We start from the raw sequence: 6698 nt of genomic DNA, 5'->3' as shown, positions 1-6698 counted from the left end.
GGTTATTAATTGACATGACATAACATACTACAATTATGGTGAATATAAGTACATCTTTTTTTGGTGATTTCAATTTTTAATCATTGTTCTAAAATAATTTCAATGTCAATATTTACATTAAAATTTGACTTTTTTTTTTGTAATATTTAGGTACATGCATCATATGTGTAAAGAAAGAAATGTAGGAAAATATGGTTTCTTTTAACCCCTTCAATATTCAATATGCCATACGTCTATCAAATGATAACCAAACTTATATACAAAATAAATTAGTTCAAGAGAAAAGAGATTATTACCTATGACTGCTTATCAATTCTTAAGTATATATGAATTTTTGTTTTCTCTTATTTAGTATTCAATTTTATACCAATTGTTAATTATTTTTTATATTCATGCAATAGTCATAGGCAATTAACAATAATTCCTCTTGCAAAATGACATAATTATGCTATGCTCGTTAGGCAATTATATTAATTCAAAGATGAAAGATATTACTCGCACGTAAGTTCTATTATTCATAATACTAAATTGTTCACTTTACTTTTAATCATTTTATTTATGTTTGATTTTTTTCAACATGTAGAGCTGTAGAGGGATACAATCTTATGTGTCGTGGTTTCAGAAATAAAAAACCTAAATTTATTTTTGTAAAAGTTAGTAATATTATTTTTGACATTATTTTAATTTTACTAATATTACTTGTCTTTTTTAGGTGTATTAATCATTCTATAAAAATTATTTGTAGATGCATCGACAACCAAAAGTATATGAATGTGAATACTAAGGGTGGTGGCAAAATGGGTCGGCCCGTGCACCCGCCATAAAATGGTGGATTGCGTTGGGATTTCGGGCCATCCGCCCACCAAACTCCGCCCGCCAAAACCCGCCTCCCGCCAATGCTCGTCCCTCCAAAACTCGCCACCCGTCAATGCATCGCCCGCCAAAACCTACCGCCCCCCAATGCTCGTCCTGCCAAAACCTGCCACCCGTCAATGCATCGCCTGCCAAAACACGCCGCCGCAAAATCCCGCCGCGCCGATTCATTTAACTCGTCCCGCCTTAAATCCACCATTTCTTAGTTAGTTCTAGTGATTCTAATTCTTGATAGTTTTATCTTATATATTTATTTGTGAATATTGTAATATTTTTTTAAGTAAAATTTGTTAAAAAGATGTTTGTAAAAAATTGTTCTAAAATATAAGTAAAAATTTTAATTGAAATTAAAGTAAAAAAAACCTATTAATCTATAAAAATTAAAAAATAGGCGGGCAAGCCCGCCGCTCGCCAACCTGCCACCTTTTCGGAGCGGACTTAATTTTTATGTCAATTAACACTTGGCGAGCTTGCCCACCCAACTCTTTTTTTGGCGGGTTTAAGGTGGGGCGGGAGGACGGGCGGCCCGTTTTGCCACCCCTAGTGAATACTATGTATTGAAAGATATGTTGAATAATCTCTTTGGAGGCATTAGAGATTCATGGCCTAATGTAATCACTCTAATCATATGTATGTACTTTATTTATGTTAGTTGTTAAGTTAATATTGTTGTTGTTAGCTAGTAAAAAGTTTATGTTTTAGTTGTGGAGACTGAATGTTTAATGTTGTTAGTTATGTGTTATTTCAATTTAAATTTTGTTCAAATTATAGGCGTTTAACGACCAAACACCATTCACAAAAAGAAGATATAAATGACGCCCTTTCACATTTGATTGATTGTTTCCTAGAGTTTTTTATGTTCAAGAAAATTAATTTCTCTTGGTTATTGCCTTGTTAATTTGTTAACAATATATATATATATATATATATATATATATATATATATATATATATATATATATATATATATATATATATATATATATATATATATATATATATATATTTGAAGAGGGATCAAATTACACCCGAAGAGTTACACCATGAGTTACACTCGCTCAATAACTTCATATCGGATAATTATGTTTTAAAATCAACCGTTGGATTGAAATATATTATCATATAGATCATACATATAAAGTTTGAAATTAATCTATAATGAATTACATCAAAATTAACGTTATATGAAAGTCCATTTTGACGTCAATCTTTATGTATCTTGATAACATAGTAAATCATTATAGATTAATCTCAAACTTTAAAAAATAATTATCTGATGTGAAGTTATTCAACGAGTGTAACTCTTCAGGTATATAAGTTATGTCTAAAAAATACGAGTTATAAAGAACATAATGTAAATTTAAAAAGTTTATATTTAAAAAAATAAGGGATTTCTCTTCGGTTGGAACTTTCAACAGAGATAAAAACCTATCTTTTACATCGTGTAATAAAAACAACTAAGAGGAAAAGTGTCGTGCTTTTTTTCTTTTGAAAGATTAAAAAGTGTTCTTGTTGCGGATCGAACCCATGACCTGTGCCTCTTTTTCTTTTGGTTAGAAGTCCAACAGAGGGGAAAAAGTGACACACTTTCTATAACACCCGTTGTTACTCGCCCATCAAACCGAGGTAAAATCCCTTTTTCAAACAAGATTAAAACACTTATTCGTAGTAGTGGTGAAGGCTTGAATTCTAAGAGTGTGCTCTTCGCAAATTCTCAAGTTTAAGTCCCGCTAGATGCTATTAATCTCGATGTTGGGTCAGTCCATACATAATTATTTTTTGACTTTAATTGAGCTTCGTAAGTGGAAGAGGAGATTAGTCCCATTGGATTAGTTGATTTCAAGGTTGAATACCAAATTAAAAAAAACTAAATAATAGAAAAAAAGATATTGGTTTCCTTTTACAATATCTTTTTTATTAGTGAGTGTGAGCCATAATACCTTCAATCAATCATAAATATGTTATTCCTTATATTTTTAATCTAATTATTTACTCTATATTAGTTTTGAATTGACATGAACAACCTAATTAATGACTAAACTAGTAAGTGTACTAATCTCGTTGTAAGTAATAAAATAATCCATCTCTATAGAGATTATAAATTTAACAATGTAATAACAAATGTGTTTTGAAATTAATAACAAAGGGGGGATTTTCAGTAATGATTTGGATACGAAAATATGATGAAATTTTTTTCCAAAGTAAAGTTGAAAATGAAAAGTGATTAGATCTTTATTTCAAATCTCATAATTATACCTGTTGATGAAGTGTGAATTATATGAAAAATAACTATGTTCTAAAATTACGACGAATTAACAAAACCATTGTATCTAATTCTTTGGTGTACAGCTCACTAATTTCTACAGTAATGCTCTAATTCATTGAGCCAATTCACAGTTAAATCACATGTTTCTAAGTTTGTTAATTCAAAAGTCTTAACTTATAACTATCTATTCCTAATTAATTACTAAGTTAAATAATTGTCCTAGTTCAGATTGGTAGACTTACGGTCAATAATTCATACTCATTTGATATCAATTAGCTCGCTCGTCAACACACAAAAAACAATGAACACAAGAATAATTAAATAATAATTACAACATATAAAAACCTTCAAATAATCTCAAACAGTCATATGATCCAACAAAATACAATTAGGTTCATCTCAAACGATCTAATCTAAAATAACTTAGCTACTCATAATGAAATTTACAATTATTATGAGTTGATATATTCATCAAAATCTATGGAAAGTAAACTCTCCAATGACTTTAATGCTCTTCAAAATCGTGCTACAAAAGCTCATAGTCGTCATTTTCTATCTCAAATTCGGAATCCTAAAAAAAATTAGCAAAAAGCCCCATTTATAGGAGAAAAGCCCCATTTATAGGAGTTGGCACGTGTTAGAAACGTGTGTCATCGTGATCGCGTCACACAACATGGCGACCTTGATGTGGCTTCATTGCGCCTACGATGAGAATATCACGAGCGTGAGAAGACCAGTGACAAAAATCCTCATTTTCTTCCTCTTTTTTTTTTCAAATTTTTACTAAGTCTCAATTTTGATCTCCCTAATTTAATTTTTTTGAGTTTTGCAGCAGTAATATATATAGCAAGAACTAAACAACATCTTAGAAGAAAAAATTTCATTCACCATGCATCACCAATACCCGCACAGTAACCAAAACTAGGAAACAATGTACTTATTTTATTAAGCTATGAACAAATCAACAATATTTCAGAAGAATTTTGGCCTTACCTTATTACTACTACCCTGGTTTGTGGTCCAGTGGATTTTGGTGAGTCACGAGTGGTTGAAAATACTGCACAGCAGTAATAAATTTGTGATGAATGTTTTCATATGCAAACCAATTCTATTTGAAAAAAAATCAAGTACTGCACAAAGGAGTGGAATGGTTACAATCCAATAAAGTACAAACCTGCTCCTATGTCCAAAACCCTATTACAATCCATAACCGCTAGTTTTTAGTGAGGAATGCTAATAATTGTTTGATCTGTATAGTCTTATTTGATGACTTTTCGTAAATCAATTTATATGTTGTTGCTTCATCCATGAATATTAGATGTTGTTGATGTAATATGTTGTTGGCAAAGTGGCAAGTTTAGCCCGGTAGTACCATGGAGGTATGGGTTCAATACTGTACTGTTGCTAAATTTGAAGTTATTGAGCCGTAAAAGAAAAACATACGTTCATTTCCCAATAAAACAACAACATACGACCATGGTCCAACCCACCAACACTGAGTGGTAGTTGCGTGGCTGGTAACAAATTTCATACTACAAAACCAGCCAACGCCTTGGCATGTGCATGCATTTTACAAGATCTGTGTGGCTGTCTTTTATCTAACATTTCATGTGACATTGGAATCTGACACGTTCAAAAATATGTTGTTGTTTAGTGTTACAATACTAATGGAAGACAAATTGAATTTGACAACCCAATTCTCTGGCGTCTTCAACACAGCAACTTGTAAGGATTTCATTGGATTTACTCAGCCATGTAGGCATTACAAATTTCATCATTATCATTTATCAATATTCATTCATCATAAACTATTATAGAGCCAATCAATTTAAGTTTTATTTTCTTATCTAAATCTAAATTATTAGATCTGACTAAGTCATATGCTAAAAACTGACACCGCTCAATAATAAGACAAACTCGCAAAGAGATAAAAAAAACTCAATCATTGAATTTTAGCCAATCAATCAATAGTAGTGCTATCAACAATTACTTTATTAAAAATATTAAGAATTATTTCAGTTTAATTACAGACTCTAGATTGAAATTCAATCCTAAAAAATATCTTATTCATATAAAAAAAATTATTAAACAAAATATATTGTAGTCTCATCACATAGCATAAACTATATTTTTAATATTATTATAGTAGAACTTAAGTATTTTATTTAACAAGTAACTTAGCTAGTAGAAATATAATATTAGAATAAATGTTGATTAAACTCGTAATCATTCAATGAGTAAGAGATTAACTTGAACTCTTGAAATCTATCTAATATGGAGATCTTATCTTCACAAATAATGTTGTCTCCACCAGATGGCATTTTGGCAATATTCACCTAACAATATAATTATACAACATAATGAACTTCCAAATTTGGCATTTCCAATATTTTGCAAAATCAATTAATTAATAGTCATGCCTTACGTTTTTTTTCTTTGTTTGTTTGCCAATATCCGGCCCACTCAACCGCCTCATCAAGTGGTTTCAGTCCCTCTCAATCGCAGTTACAGAACCGTAGTCTCTTCTATGATTTTAAATTGTAGACCGCATCACTTGATACGACCGGAATATTGTGATTGCGGTGGTGTCCGCATTCGTATTAAATCGCAATTGTGGTGTAATTGCAAATCACAATAAAAACCGCATCATAATGTTGCAACAGCCGCATCATAACACCAGAACGGTCGCATCAACCCGCATCATAACACCGGAACGGCCGCATCAACCCGCATCAGACCACATAAGGCCGCAAAAAATTGCGCAATTCTAGTAAAAATTATTTGGTCTATTATTTCTTATTTATATTATAAATTTAAGGTATATTTTAAAATAATTAGATATATTTAAAATGATGGAGAATTGATAATGTGATATATATATATATATATATATATATATATATATATATATATATATATATATATATATATATATATATATATATATATATATATATATATATGAAAATTCATATAAAAAATGGAAGACATGTGAAACATAAAATAAATAATAAATAATAATATTTTATGTTCATAAAATATTAAGGGGTAACTTTTCTACCCATCACAAAATTGAGTAGTGTACCTTTCACCAATCACATTGCATCATTTAATTTTATCTTATTTAATTAATTATTAAATAGTATACTTTTTGGTTGTTTCCAAGACATTTTACATTGAAGGTAACTTTACCCAACTTTTTGAGTTGGCTAGATAGGAATTCACCAAATATCAATTTATGCCGCAACGACCGCAATCTACATCGCAGCACCCGCAATAACTGCAATCGCAGTGGTTGCAACCACAACCACATTTGCAGCCACAACCGCAATTTAAAACCATAGTACCTTCTACCAAATCTATCGCCTATCACTACTGGACCAACTAACTATTTGTGCGTTACGTTTCTTCACCAGAACCTTCCTTTTACTCACACATAGAGACACTGACGTGCCAAGACATGCACATAGTGTGTTGTCAATTCTATCCTTCCACATGATAATGACCGATTTTTCAGAACCTAAAAGGATACTATGTGCATGTTTGTCTATATATTGTC

At 30.8% G+C, this 6698-nt stretch overlaps 1 long non-coding RNA gene across 1 annotated transcript; it reads right to left on the bottom strand.

Annotated features, from left to right (window-relative positions):
- Window positions 1–3493: 3493 nt before the first annotated feature.
- On the bottom strand, window positions 3494–4845 carry LOC131639181 (uncharacterized). Its single transcript, XR_009294896.1, has 3 exons — window positions 4314–4845; window positions 4133–4196; window positions 3494–3841 (listed from the first exon to the last, which is right to left on the bottom strand). It is a non-coding gene; the product is annotated as an uncharacterized LOC131639181 (long non-coding RNA).
- Window positions 4846–6698: the final 1853 nt, after the last annotated feature.

The sequence above is a fragment of the Vicia villosa genome, unplaced genomic scaffold (genome assembly GCF_029867415.1).
Source record: "Vicia villosa cultivar HV-30 ecotype Madison, WI unplaced genomic scaffold, Vvil1.0 ctg.002549F_1_1, whole genome shotgun sequence".
NCBI classification, from domain to species: domain Eukaryota; kingdom Viridiplantae; phylum Streptophyta; class Magnoliopsida; order Fabales; family Fabaceae; genus Vicia; species Vicia villosa.
Note: the sequence above shows the minus strand (reverse complement) of the source record. Positions and strands in the feature narration are given on the sequence as shown.